Source organism: Hydra vulgaris, chromosome 06 (assembly GCF_038396675.1).
Source record: "Hydra vulgaris chromosome 06, alternate assembly HydraT2T_AEP".
NCBI lineage: Eukaryota > Metazoa > Cnidaria > Hydrozoa > Anthoathecata > Hydridae > Hydra > Hydra vulgaris.
This window is the reverse complement of record NC_088925.1, coordinates 9,778,959-9,794,959: the sequence shown is the minus strand read 5'-3', so window position 1 is coordinate 9,794,959 and position 16,001 is coordinate 9,778,959. Positions and strand designations below refer to the sequence as shown.

At 29.5% G+C, this 16,001-nt stretch overlaps 1 long non-coding RNA gene across 1 annotated transcript in view; it reads right to left on the bottom strand.

Annotated features, from left to right (window-relative positions):
- Positions 1 to 15,084, bottom strand: part of LOC136081636 (uncharacterized) — a 30,823-nt gene extending 15,739 nt beyond the window's left edge. Inside the window, exons 1-2 of the long non-coding RNA XR_010638968.1 lie at positions 14,842 to 15,084; positions 5,057 to 5,092 (exon numbers count right to left, since the gene is read on the bottom strand). This is a non-coding gene — a long non-coding RNA (uncharacterized LOC136081636). The remainder of the gene's footprint in view (positions 1 to 5,056; positions 5,093 to 14,841) is intronic.
- Positions 15,085 to 16,001: the final 917 nt, after the last annotated feature.

The window sequence follows — 16,001 nt, the reverse complement described above, 5'->3', positions numbered from 1 at the left end:
AAATATTCATTATACTCTGGCCAACAATAACTATCATTGTAATGTTAGTTGTCATACCTGTAAAGGACACACAAATAACATGAAACCAAGGACAAAGGAAATAACGAATAATAAACATGTGATACGTATTTCATATTTAACTTTCAACTTTCTATTAACTATAAATAGTCACCAGCATGTATCAAACATTTTTATTGAATGAATAAATATCATACATGTGTAGAACACCATGAACACATAACGTCATAGCTTACATTTAACGTACTTATTTTAACATAATCATTTTTGGAATACCTTTTAGCTAAATACTCTCTGGAGGACAAATTACACATCTATCACATCTTGATAGATTGCATAAACATGAAGAGTAGCAAAAAGTAGACAAACCATTTAACACAAGGACAACACCAAGGACAAAAAGTAGATACATGACAATGTTTAAATTAATTTAATAATTTCCATGATTTATGGTACACTTACGAATATTATTGTGTAGAATAAACAAACTCTAAAATAACACACCAAGAACACATGACATAACATGTGACTTTTTGCATTTACATTTATTTTTAGATCGATATGATAAAACTTATTTCCATAATACTGATTTTAATAGTTTGACTTTCTGGTCGATTAATAAGCAAAATCATCAAGGACACATATTTTATAATTACCTAGACATGAATATCTTATGCAATGGGAGCACAACAAGAACATATGACTACTTAAAAAGAACGCACAATTTTGGTTTTACACTGAGATTACAAATAAAAATGAATTGTCTTTAATATTTATAATTTTTTTTTTTTTTTTACTAAACTAAGCTATTTAAAAATACATAATTATAAAAGGTTTGATTTTTTAAAAAACAAAAATAAAGCAGGTGTCAAATCCCTACTTAAAGCTAATGTAAACATGCAGCTTTTTACAGATTCCTTTAAATAAAGTAAATTTATTTAGGACCCGAGTTATCAATACTACAATTAAGAATACAATAAAGAATATAATTGTGTTAAAAAAATTACGAAAGAAGGTCTAAACATTCTGCTGGAAGAGCAAGTTCCTTCTTTGATTCAAAAGTTCGCCTCATAGAAGTAATAAAGGGATCTGATGAGCAGAGTAATCTTTGCATTACATCTTCATTTGTAATTTTTCTAGAAAATTTGTAAATGTTCTCGAAAGTTTTAACATCGTTGTTTCTACTTTCCTGGGCTTCTTTAGATAAGAGGCCAATTGGAACTGGCTTGTCCATTACAACCTGGTGTGAATGGACAATCATCAATGTTTTAAATGTATCTTTGCAATATATTTCTAGTTTATCTGGATCAATTGGGTGCTTACAAGACAATACACAAAGAATAATGAAAAATCTTTTAACAAGGTCCTTATCAGTTTCAAGTATTTCAGCAAACGCTTCATGGCTTCTAAATGCCCTTCTTGCTGTGTTTCCATCATTGGATGTACCAAAGCCACCACTTTTTGGTACATCAACAATAAGTCCGAGTGTATCTTTTATTTTTACCTGAATTTCTTTTTTTCGATTTGCAACTATTTTTTTCTTTTCAGGAGTGTTTGCATGAAAAATAGTACATTCTAAATTGTGCTTCAATTTTATTGAAAAATACTTACGAGCACTACCCATATTTTTAACTTCACTTTTGGTACCCAATTTTCTGTTTTCTGAATTTTTTTTTTTTTCCGTTTTTAAGGAACGGTAGGGATGAAGGGCGAGGGGGGGGGGGAGATTTAATAAGTTTACACTCGTAATAATATTATTAACATTAATAATTATTATTATGAGTATAATATTATGATGAGTTTTACGATTAAATAATTTTTTATTTTAAGTATCAGTGAAATTCTGAATTTGTTTAAAAACTTATCTACTAAGCAAATTAATAACTTGAATGATGTTATGTGTGAAAGAATTTTTCGGAGAAATCTTTGCCATGAATGGTATGATACCAAAACAGCAATGACAGTCTTGTATAATAGCAGAGCAGAAAAACTTAAAAAAACACAGAAAGGCGTTATATACACTATATCTTACTGGACTAGAGATAAAAATGATTTTAAAGCTGTTGATCGTTATATGAAAAAATTCCAGCTGGTTGACATTGTATCCGGTGATTTGATGTTTTTCTAATATGAATACATTGCTATATGTGGTAATATGTAAGCAAGTAGTGGAACTTGCTAAAAAAATTTGCAGCGAGTAGTGGAACTTGAAAAAAAATGTACAGCAAGTAGTGGAACTTGTAAAAAAACTTGTAAAAAAATGTAAAGCGAGTAATGGAACTTGTAAAAAAAAAAAAATACAACGAATAGTAGTAGTAGAGTATAAATAGTAGTAGAACTTATAAAAAAATGTACTGCGAGTACTTGCAAACTTGCGGAACTTGCAAAATAATGTAGAGTCAGTAGTGGAACTTGCAAAAAAAATGTGCAGCGATTAGTTGAACTTGTAAAAAAATGTATAGCGAGTAGTGGAACTTGCAAAAAAAAATGTAAGGCGAGTAGTGGAACTTGCAATTTTTTTATTAGATTGTTATTGTTACCAATGTTTAATATATAATATAAAACGTTTTTTATATTTTATTAATTTTATTATTTTAATCAATAGCATTTTAAATATTTTTTCAAAACTCATTAAAAATAGATTTTTTTTTTTTTTTTTTTTGATTGTAAAGGAAGGGAGGGGAAGGCAACGATACGCCTCTTCCCACCTACACCCCTTAAAACAATGGGTGCGCTGCTAGTGATGTTGTAAAGTAGTAAAATATAATTTTTGATTTTAATGCTAGATTTCTTTTTAATTACAAAGATAAATGTTTATAAAAAAAAGAGTCATTTTTGATAATAGGGTGTTTGAAACCACCACCCTTACATCCACCCTAAGGCAATGATGAAACTTCTATATTTGACTGTGGTCTGAAAGCTAATTACAAAATCATCTTGCATATAAAATTTAACATTTTTATTTAAAAAAAAAAACACTTTTTTATAAATATAGTTAGTCATTATTGCCGGCAAGGGTGGTGGTTTTGTGCCCCCTCATGCCCCCAAATGCGCCCGTAATTTAGAAACCTTTATACATTTTTAGATAACTCTTGCATCTATCTTTTGGCGCCAAGATAATAGCTTTTGGATAAGAATTGATTAAGTTATAATTGTTTTAGTTATTGAAAACTTAATATTGACCACAGTTTCTTCAACAAATCCTAATATCAAAAAATCGGTACTTAAAACGTCATAACGTTTTGTGGGGTGGTTTGACTTTGAAAATTTTTTCACTTTTGGAATAACCTTGAATTTTATGAATTTAAAAATTTCATGTAACATACCTAATTTTGTAACTGTTCTCGTTTCTTACATTGATTATACTAATTCTAAATTTTAAAATAAAGACTGTATTTATTTACTTCTTAAATAATGTTCGTTTAATATCTAAAATCATGAATATATACTACTTGTGTGGACTTTTTAAATTTAGAAAGTAAATTAAATTTGAAAATGTTCAAAACGTATTAAGTTTTTGAAATATTACGATTTTAAAAACTGGCCTTCTATTTTTTCCTTCAAAATGCAAAATATCCGGCCGTATAAATAAATTAGGCCATGCAAAATATTCTTTTTAAAAAAGTCATTTATTAAGCAACCCTTGGAATTAGGAAAAATGAGGCTGGCAGTAAATTACCAACCTTAAACTGTTAGAGGTCGGCATCAGGTCTCAAAAAAAAATTAACATAAAGCGGTTACTACAAAACATAGAGACGAGGTCGGCAATTTTTTGTCGACCCTATACTTTTTTAGGTCAACAGTAAGGAAGGCATTGCCGAATGCCAATCCTGATTCCGAGGGTTAAATAAATTTACTTAATTTTAAAATTACTTGTTTAAGAAAACTAAAAAAAATCATGCAAAACATTGTAGACCACAAATTTATAGGAAAGGGGGTCACGCCTGCTCTTTTCCGTAAAAAGTTGATTTTCTCGTCAAAATGTAGACCAAAATATTTTTTCTCTTTGTAGATAAGTCTGTTTATTAGTCCTTAATATCATGCAAATAAAATTTTTAAAGTATTCAAATTTTTAACCTAAATGTACTAAATTTTAATTGTGTTATCTTTCCACGCATGTTGTTAAATTGACCACAAACGAGTTGTTGATTTAAGGCACATATTTTGTACCTCACAAACAAGGTCTGGTGATTATGGGAACCATATCATAATTTTGAGTTTTCCGCTATAGTTTGTACAATAGTTAATGTGTGTTTTGAATCATTATTTTGTTGCAGTTGAACCCGCGCTCCATATTAGACGTATTTCACATAGTGTGAAATTTCTACAAAATATCTTATGATATCTTTTCTTGTCGAGAATTTCATTTACTTTCACAAGATTATCAATCTGGTTAGGAGCATTTGTCTCATTTAAAGTTTTCATTTTGTTCTAAAAACAACAAGTTTGAATTTGTTCGTTCAATAACTTTCGCAAGTCCATTTCTGTCCAATTTTTATGAGCTTGAGTTTATTAAAGCGTTTTTTTTATTAAATGCTTTTAAATTAGGTTTTAGAATAGCTACTCTACCATTCAAGCAATCAACTTTTGAACGATGTTGTACAGTCTTTTCTAAAATAATTTTAACATGAGCGGCATTGAAGCTAGGTAGTATTTCTTGCGCTGTTAATCGACTATTTCGTTTACACAAGAGTATATTTAGCATGAACCCAGCTTTTGATGCTTTGCAGGGCGTCCACAAATAGGATAACACAAATAGGAAAATTTTATACCCAGTGTTTAAGTCTCCAAAATATTTCAGCTTTAGATTATTTCAGGTGCCACGAAAATGAAATCAACCCTGTCAAGTAGCATTATTAAAGATTTAGAATTCCATACAATATTAGGCCAATTACAAGCAAAAGTTTGATGTTTGTTGAAATCCAGAAAAAAAAGTGGTGTTAAATAGGGGTCATGTTCTTTATTTGGCTAAAGCTTAAAAGATACATGTCTGCCAAAAAGCAAACAGCATACCTGCTAAAAAAACGTAAATGCTTACACATTGACTTTTGATCTGCAGAAAGTCCTCCGATTCCTAAAATTAGAAATAGAAATATGTATTGCTATGACTGAGGACTTTACAATATGGCATATATACAAAAGGGCGAAAAAGGTAGGATACACCTATGTCTTGGACAAGACAATGGATCTCAAGATCTCTGTATTTCTTACTAAGAATTTTAAGCTAAACCTTTGTAAACATATAATAATTTAAAGCAAATTGTGTGGCCGAAAGAACCACATTATCAATGTTGCTTTGAGTTTAATAAAGTTGACTCAAGTATAAGTATATTGAAACCATTAATATGAAATTCATGATTTTAGGGCACACACATTAAACTAATAATGCAGATTTGGGAAATATTGAAAAAACTGCATAAAATCATTTTTGTGTACATATTAGATAACCATTATCGAATTTGCCATGCAGATGTCCAGTATTGAATACTGCAAGAAAAATCAATAAACTCTTGTTAGTATGAATGGAAAGTGATGATTTTCTGACTATATTGTTATTGCCTAAGTCAAGTATAAAGATAAAAACAAAAGGAAAAGTAGGGATCACATCAACTTGCTTCAAATGATAACTGTTGAATTTTAACAGGAATAATCAGTTCTCCCTTTAATAAAGTACATACTTAACAAAAAAATGCTCTTTGATGGTATAAATAAAAACTTGATGATAAAAACTACCATATCTGATGATAAACGTTCCAGTCATTAAAGCAAGTGAAAAATAGTTTAAAATGGTACATAAAAAGTGATTATTTTTTTAATGTTGATAAACACTCTAATGAATAGATTTATTCAAAAAAGACTAATTTAATTCAATCTAAACTACCAAAATGTAACTGTAAGAAAAATATAAACATAGAACGTTGTTCTACGTTTATATTTTTCTTTGGCAATATTTGAACAAATATTGTTCAAATATTGCCAATATCTGCCAATATTTTGTTTATGAACACAAATCAAAGGGATTCTTTAAATGGGAGACTTAAATATTGCATCCCCTGCTACAGAGAAAATACTAAATTATCTCAGATTTGATATGATCATTATACAAATGACCGTAACTTTCACGTTGTACATGTAAAAAGCGATAAAAGAAAGGATTAAAAAACAAAATAGATAGCTACAAAAGACTAATAGAACATTTAATTGTGTTCTAGTAAATGTGTTCTAGTAAATGTGTTCTAGTAAATGTGTTCTAGTAAATGTGTTCTAGTAAATGTGTTCTAGTAAATGTGTTCTAGTAAATGTGTTCTAGTAAATGTGTTCTAGTAAATGTGTTCTAGTAAATGTGTTCTAGTAAATATAATGGAGCAGGTTCTAATTATATTAAATAGAACAAATATACTAACTGGGTCTTCTCGTCAAAACTTGATTTACGAACTTATTGAATTCTATTATATAAGTAATGTAAGCATTAAGTAAAAAGAAGTTGATGTTATGGGAGATTTCAATATTGATATTTAAAAGAAAATAACTTTTCAAAAAAAATGGAAGAATGATAGCAAGATTCTTGATATAAAGATCATAAACAATTCTAATGTACCTACAAGAATTACTGAATATACAAGAACCTGATTTGATCAAATTTTTTGACAACTCAATATGGATATAGAAAGTGATGAATCTGTTAAGACAAATATATCATATTGTGACATAATAAGTGTCAAATATAAATTTGATATTAAAGTTAAGAAATATGCCAACGTGTTTGTAAATATGAAACTATTAAATTCTATGACAATATAGATTATAATAAACTAAAAGAGAAAATTATAATGAGAAATGAAATTAAAGTAAGTGATAAAGACATGAAGTAATTAAATGTTAACGTAAAGACAATTGTAATGATTAATAATATCAAAACAGGTAAACTATGAATGGAGGAAATTTTTAAATATGAAGAAAGAAAGTATTGATAATACAATATGTCAAACACAATAAAGAAAATACAAAAAAGAACAGAAATTTAAAAGCTTCCATATCAAGAAAATTAAAACCAAATATTATAAAAATAAAGTGGACATGGTGATACTAAAATCATTTGGAGAGCTTTAAGAAAAATTAATGATACATCAGATAAAAATAAATGTGTATGGGAAAGCATTGAATTTGAAGATGAAAGTATCAAGTCAATAGTCAATACCATCCAAAATACAATAAAAAGCTCTAGAAAATATAAAGTTAAAACCATGTTAGGGTCAAAAATAACATTTATATAAGTTCAAATATATGTTTCAGGAAACACCTGGTCAACTTTTATTGAACATGCAATAACAACAAAAAATTAGTTAAGAAATGGATGTATCTAAAAATTGTTAAAAAAAATACATATCCTTCAATTAAAAATAAACTTACGAAATTAAATGATCTACCGTTGCAGACTGGTTTAGAACCTGATAAATGGAAAATTTCTACTATAATGTCTATTCCAAAGGTAATATCAGTTGTGGCTTCTTAAGATATGAGACCTATTAACATGCTCCCGTCTATGAAAAATTACTTGAAACGGTGTTCACATTCAATTATCTAGATACGTTGAGGTAAATTATTTATTTATTAAAAAAGAGTTAGGGTTTTAGAAAAATGAACAGAAAAAACGATTTAAACAACTGTCTCTGAATAAAGATCTTATATTAAATTTGTAACAATAATGTTTCATCTATAGAGAGCTTTTAAAACAATTAATATAATATTTTTTGCTTATAAATTAAAAATATATAAAGTGAGAGGTATAGCTCTTGAATGGGTAGAGATCCGTGGTTCGAAAACATCTCTGGACAGGTTTTATAACATCAATAAGAAAGGATGCGTGAACTCCCCTTCAAATGTTTTTTTTGTTTTTTTTAATACATGTAGCTAATCTGTGTTTAATTACGCAATACGCAGTAAAAGTAAACAAGACCAAAATACATACATTTCAATGGTGTAAAATTCCAGGTGAAGTGGAATCAACCGCTTGATTAATTCTCTGCTAACAAAGGTATGCTTTAAAACATCTAAAAAAATTTTTGCTTAGCAGTTGTTTTTTTTTTTTTTTAACATTCTCGCTTCTAACAAGGCTACAAGCAACCACTATTAGAGTTGGAAGTTACTGGAGAAAAGATGAAGATTGTAGAGCTAAGAGAAAAGATGAAGATTGTAGAGCAAGAGAAGGATTGACAGACAACTTGGAAGATTGCAAGTTATTTGAATCAGGAAAGCAAAACGAAAGAAGCGAATTCTTAAGAACTGATGTTCGAGGAAAAAAATTAGACAAATAAGAGTTTTTGGAGCACTTAGGAACAGTCACAGAAAAAGAATGAGACTTAATTGAATGATGAGTAACACAAGAATGAATTTTAGTAGATGGCGCAGGAGACACTAGCTCTTTAGAGGAGTGCCCATTATAGTATTTGTAGAAAAGAGAAACAGAAGCAACATTACGACGATGTAGTAATGGTTGAAGGTTGGTTGTAGGAGCAGGTCCAACTATGTTTACAATGCATTTTTGCACCTTGTCTAAAAGAGAAAGGGCATCATTAGAAGATCCGCCCCAGATATGGCAACAGTGTTCCATACAAGGCCGGATTTGAGATTTATAAAGATAGAAAATAGAATCCGAAGTAAGAAAGTTCAAGCTCGATAAAGGGATGCAACCTTAGCAGATGCTAATTTTGCAACTGATTTGATATGCGGTTTCCAAGAAAGATCGAAAGTAAGAGGTAATCCTAGAAGATGAAAGGTAGATGACTCATCAAGTACATCACCGTTCATAAATATAGGAAGATCTAAATTATTGCAATAATGATTGGCTGAAAAAAATTGAGCTTTATCTAAATTAAAGTTCACCAGCCACTGTGAGCCCCATGCTGTAGCAGAAGTGAGATCCTTTGCAAGCTCAAATGCCCCCTCCAAGCAATTAGAGAGTGTTGGCTTCTTATCATGACAAGAATAAATGGCAGTATCATTGGCAAACAATGCTACCTTTGATATGAGAATATCTTGAAAATCGTTAATGTAAATTAAAAAGAGTATAGGGCTAAGGATTAAACCTTGAGGAACCCCTGAAGTTACAGGATGTGGAGAAGAGTGCTGTCCATCGAAGACAACTTTTATACTACGATTAGAAAAGAAGAACTTAACAGTCTTAAAGATGTTACCAGATATACCGTAAGAAGAAAGCTAATGGAGAAGACCAGCATGCCAAACTTTATCAAAAGCTTTAGAAATGTCAAGAGCGATAGCCTTAACCTCTCCATCTTTATCTAATGCACGTCAAAACCTATTGGTTCTTATTTTGCCAATTATATTGTTTTAACCTATATAAATTTCCATACGAGAATTGTTGGAAATGCTTGATATTAAAAAGACAAGGTAAAGAAATAAGGTTTTCTCTAAGGTAGACCTTAAAGATAAAAAAACAAAACAATTTAAAATTTTCAACATCAAAATTTTAAATTTTTAAATATTAAACTTAAGGTAGATTCCAAATATCTTCAGTTTAATAATTATTTGTTTAACATTAAAAAACAGCATTGGTGACTAATCAATGGTTGTGGCGATTATTCATTTCCAAAGAAGACTATACAGTCATATCACCATTCTTAGAGAAACTTACTACAGTAGAGTAAAATATATGTGTAAAGTGGTGGATAATATGTGTAAAGTGGTGGATAATATGTGTAAAGTGGTGGATAATTTGTTTCATGTGAGTAAATGACTCTATTTCTAAATGAACAACTAATTTTTAAATGGAAATACATTTAAATGTTTGATTTATGTTTCATTTAATTAGCAATTTAGTTTTCTTGCTTTTCGATTTTTGTTTAGTTTTTAATTCATGTTATATCATGTGTGTGACAAAATCACACAAGTTTTTTTTATTATTATGTTAGGACCATGTTGTATTGACATTTGGACATGTTTACATTTTTACAACACTTAGCGCCTCTGCTGTAATGGGTCATTTTGTAAGTATACTATAACATTTTTTTTCAATTTCAAGCCTTAATATATGAATAGGCCTTAGGTATCACATAACTTTCTTTGCATTTTTAGACTCAATACCTTCGATACTTACAAATCCTGAAAAAAAAATCGTGTGCAACACTTCCCCTTTAGAACAAACTCCCATTAAAAATTGACAAAACTAAATGTTTTTGAACTATTGATAGTTAGCCAACCGCACAGTGTCACGCAACTTTTTTATATTTTTCTGAGAGAGCTTTTGGGTTACGTCTGATATTAACTACAAAAGATATGTGCAACTTTTTACCTTGCCAAAAAAAGGATCTAGAGGTGGCAAAAGCTAAACTTCTAAAAATTTTCAAAAAATCTCTAAATTTTAAACCCGGATTCCGAGTGAACAAAACATTTTTGAAAACTTTTATTTTAACTGTTAACTTAACAATAAACTTTTATTTTTATTGTTAACTAATGTGGCAGTTGTTAAGTAATTTGACGGTAGCTAACTAATTTGACGGTAGCTAACTAATTTGACGGTAGCTAACTAAATTCGCGCAATAACTAAAGTAACTAACTTTGCGAGTTTTTATTACACAACTTAAGAAGCAAAATTAAAACATTATCTTTGAAATTTTACAATAAAATCTAAAATAAAGTTTTTTATAAAAGTTTACTGTAAAGATAGCATAAAAGTAATAGAATTTATAAATAAATAATAACATTTATAAAAAGATAAAAAAGTTTACAAATACTCCTTGCTATTTAGATAACTCTTTTCTACTTAAAAAAAAAAAGTTTAAAACCACATTTTTTTTTTTGGATATAAAAAACAGAACAAAAACTATTAGGTAACCAAAAAAGTTCGTGCGGTTTTTGGTAATTGAATTGTTTTAAGCATTTTTTACAACACCCACATCGCAAAAGGCAAGTAGCTTTGTTGCGTAATAGAACGCGTGTGTCACGCGCAGTTGCTGCATATATAGTGTAGGCTTGTAACGAGCTTCCAGGAAAGGTTTTGTGTAAAGAAAGGATGGCAACCCAACCAACGATTATTCGATCTTGCTTACTTTACGAGTTCAAACTTGGAAGGAATGCAACACAAGCGGCCAAAAACATCTGCACAGCATTTGGAGAAGGTACAGTAAGTGAACGCACAGCACAGAAGTGGTTTCAGCGATTCTCTTCGGGAGATGAGTCCATCGAAGACCTGCCGCGTTCTGGACGCCCATTGTTGGTTGATGAGGATGAACTGAAGGACGCTGTCGAGTCTGACTCCAGCCAAACTTGCCAAGAACTTGCAGTGAGGTTTGCTGTGAGTGTTGAAACCATCCGCCTGCATCTGCATGCGATTGGGAAAGCGTGGAAGCTGAGTCGGTGGGTTCCGCACAAATTGTCGATCGACAACAAGAAGCAACGGCTTACGATCTGCACATCACTTATATCACGCCACAATGTTGAGCCTTTTCTTGATCGTTTATTGACATGCAACGAAAAATGGATTGTGTACAACAATACCAAGCGTTGCTACCATTGGTTGTCCCCCGATGACCCCATCCCAAAGACACCCAAGCCCGATCTCCACGAGCGGAAGGTTTTGCTCTGCATTTGATGGACTACAGCTGGTGTGGTGCATTACGAGCTGCTCCCAACAGGCCAAACCATCACTGGACTGGTCTACTCAGCACAGCTGCAACGAGTTCACGACCTGTTGCTTGTAAAGCAGCCTGCACTGGTGCACAGGAGAGGAGTTCTGCTTCTCCACGACAACGCGAGACCGCACACCGCTCGCGTGACTCAGGACAAGCTCCAAAGCCTTGGTTGGGAGAGTTTGCCTTATCCACCATACTCGCCAGACCTCTCCCCTACTGATTTCCATTTTTTCCTTTCCCTGGGAAATCATTTAAAAGGACAGCAGTTCCGAGACCAGGACGCGGTTGAAATGGAGTTGAAAGCTTTTATAGACTCAAAGGACCGAGAATTTTTTAGAAGTGGAATAAACAAGCTTGTTTTACGTTGGGAAAAGGTTTTAGATGCTAATGGTGACTATTTTGATGAATAAATGTACTTACTTTTGTCGTTTTGTGTGTTTTTATTATATACGGAAAAACCGCACGAACTTTTTTGGTTACCTGATATTTACATTTAAAATAATATTAAAAACAACTACAGAAATAGATTACTGTTTACATAGAAATTGTTAGAATGAAAAAAAAAAAGAAGATTTTTTTTGTGTAAAAATTTTCAACCTGAAACAGAATTAGAATAAAAAAAACTGAAGACACATGTTCTGTTTATTTTGAGGTCTTAAAAACTTATTTTAATAAAATTCTTATAGTTTTTTATTTTGCGTAAAATGTGTTTTTTGTTGCGCTAAAAAAGCAATGTACTTGGTAACGTTGGTACTTTGCATAGTGCTTTTTCGTATCGTATTACTTTCACATTAGTTAATTTTCTTTCGGAGCCTTTTAAATATTTATTTTTATGGATGAAACATTTTAATAATATTTTCAGAAAACTTTAATTAGAACAAAAATAAATAAAATTTCTTTAAACTGCAATTTTTATGTAACATGTAAAAAAAAAAACAAAAAAAAAATAGTATTAAATTTTTTTCAAGTAAATAACAGTTTAACAAAAGTTTAGGTGTGGCTTTAAAATAATTGTCCATCCTTTAATTCAAAGCATATATAATATGTATAAATATCTATAATATGTATAAACATACGTTCTTAATACTTTTTTAATAAACTTTTAAATGAATACTTTTTTAATATTGTTCATGCATATATAAATGAAAACGGACATCCGACAGGAATTAATAAAAGTTATTTTAGTTTTTATATCAAACTATATAATTATAATCACATCAATAACAATCATTACACAAGCAAAACGACGTTTTTTATCCCTAAAAAAGTAATGTGTTGATACTTAAAAAGCAAACAAATAATTGTATTAACATAGTAAATGGCTTATCAAACGTCAAAGACGCAAATAAACATTAAAAACTTTCTTTTTGCAGTTCGAACAAGAAACCTGGACTGGCTTTTTCTTAAAGTGATTAAGTAAAAACACAAAGAAATGTTCTTTTACGTTTTGTTTATATTTGTCTTTCCTCTATTTAAAGCCAGAGTTATAGTAAATGAAGAGCGAAATAGTAGTACTACAGAAAGTACAAATATTAAAGAGGAAACATTTACTAGATTGTTAAATCAGGAAACGAGCTACCATTGTTCTGCTGTTTCGGTCAACGCTGAAAAAATTAACGTTCCGGGATGTTACGCAAGGAAATTACGCATGAACAAATGTATTGGTGCTTGCCATTCAAATTCAGGATTACCGGATGTAAATGGAAAAAATAGTGTAGGTTTTTGCGCATGTTGCCAACCTATTTTGTTTCAAGAATTTGAAATAGACTTAAACTGTAAAGAAAATGATATGAATGTTGTAAAAAAACTAAAAGTTCAAAACCCTATTGAGTGTAATTGTCGCCAATGTAGTAAAGACAAGTAACTTTCATCGCAAAAAATTTTTTTGCAAATAGAGTTTAAAATGCTAATTAACCAGCTTAGACATGTGAGCAGAAGCAGCGAAGATAGCTGACATTATTGTAAGTTTCAAGCTAATACAAGCCAACGTTTTGTAGCAAGGAGCTAAATAACAGCTGACTGCTATTATTTCGACAATTTTCTGAAAATTTATTGTAGCAAATCAATCCAAGAGAACTTGATAAAGGAGTAGAAGCACAACAATAATTTTTAGAAAAAACATTTTTATTTTAATGAAATTTATTTATGTTTTTTAAAAAGTAAAATAATGCTAGTACGAGTAAATAACGTAATTTTTACGGTTTGTTTCTAATGGTTACATTATATTATTGCTATAATTAAAATTACAAATGAAAAAGTATGTAAATGTATGAGACAAAATAATATTATGAGCTGTGATTTAAACAAAATAAATTTTCCATAAATAAGGGTACACCATTTATTTTATTTGTAGGTCTGTTAAAATTTCAGAGTTTTTATTAAGTTCATTTTTGCAACTAAGAGCCTTTGGATTTGCAAATACGGTCTTTAAGTTATGATTCTATGTTTTGATGTTGCACGAATGTACGAATAATTGAAGGAAAGTAATGTACGAATATTTTAAAATGATGCAATGGTCGATTTTTATGTTCAACAAATTATCTTCTATTTTTTTTAGTTTTTTTCTTTTGATAGAATGATTTAAAAAAACAGTAATTTTACTCACTCATTATTTCACAAAAGTAATATTTACTGTTATAATGCTTGACAAAAGTAAAATTTGCTGTTGTGAAGCTTGACAAAAGTAAAGTTTACTGTTGTAAAGCTTGACAAAATTTGAAAAAAATTTCGAAAAAGTAAATTTGACTTTAATTACTAATCAAAGAAATTTTACTCACAAGAAGGCTTGTAAATTTATTTTAATAAAATTTATAGTAAAATAATATTACTTATCTAAAGTTTTTTTTAACACACGACATCTAATATTACATAGTTATACTTTTTTTAAGCATAAACCAGTATAAAATATAAATCAGTATAAAAAGGGTATATTTAACTTGTTGCAATCCGCAGATGAACAGTTTTTTAAATAAAATATTTAGTCAGATAATCTTAAAATAAACTTACTTATCTGTTCAAATAACATTTTATATACTTTTGTGAAGTTTTTTAACTAGGGACAAGAAATATCACTTAATTGGATTATATTTTTTACAGTGTAAATTTCTCTTCAAGTATTTTGAAGCAATCTGCTTTAGCTAATAAAATCTACGTAAAACTTGATGCTTTTGCTTACCTGTGTTATTCGCATTTTGATATGCTATTTTACCCGATTCAGTAAAAATGCCAAAATGTCGTTTACATATTTTATGAAAACTCATCGAAGTTTTGAAAAAAGTTAACTTATATAAGCCATAAAATGTTAATTCTTCAAATTGATATCCTTTTTAACCTGTAGTGATGTTATGCATATTTAAATCAGAGTAAAATACATTCAAAGTCGGCTCTGCAATACTGTAAATATTTACACATATTCCAAGAATTTGTGATGTATAATTATTTTTTATTAAACATGCTAAAGCCACAGACTAAATTATCAATTTCTTTAAAAACTAGGTGTTTTCGATTTGCAAATGCAATTATAGATGTATTGATTTCTTTTTCAGGGTCACTCTTATATGTTTTTCAAATTCCCTATTAACTGTAGTCTGTTAAAAAGTAACAACAACAACAACAACAACAACAACAACAACAACAACAACAACAACAACTAAAACAACAACAACAAAACAACAAAAACGACAACAATAACATCAACAACAACAAAAACAGCAACAACCAATAAATTTTAATTCAAAGAAACAAACTTAAAATTTCAAATTGTTTTAAATTTCGAATACTCAGAAATTTATTTTTGTAATTCATATTCACCAACACAAAATTTTAATAATGTAAAAATGGTAACTTTAACTCATTGTAAAGTTTAAAAATCATATTAGAGTGATGAAGAACATATAAGAGAAGTTAGAACAGCTATTCATCTGTTTGCAAAAAATATATATATATATATATATTGAGGATTCTTTATCTTACATAAAAAAAAATTTTAACAATAAAAAATTTATTAAATTGAACTTTTTATAACAAAACTAAAAAAATTGCCAAATTCAGCTAGTAGTTAACTGGGTCAGATTATAAGTTAAGTAAATGGAACGATTCAGGAGATAAAATTCATTAAAATGGTTGGAAAAATAAAAAATTTAATCTTAAATTTTGCCTTTTTTTAATCACAACTTTGGCATCAAATCAACAATAGTTGCACAGCCACAAGATGGTTTTTATTTATTTTTTTTTTTTAAATATGATAGGTTTTTATAACAGTTATCTTTCCTAGAACACGCCAAATGTGTTAGCTAAATTAACTAATCTGGTCCTCCAACTAGGATACAATTGTTA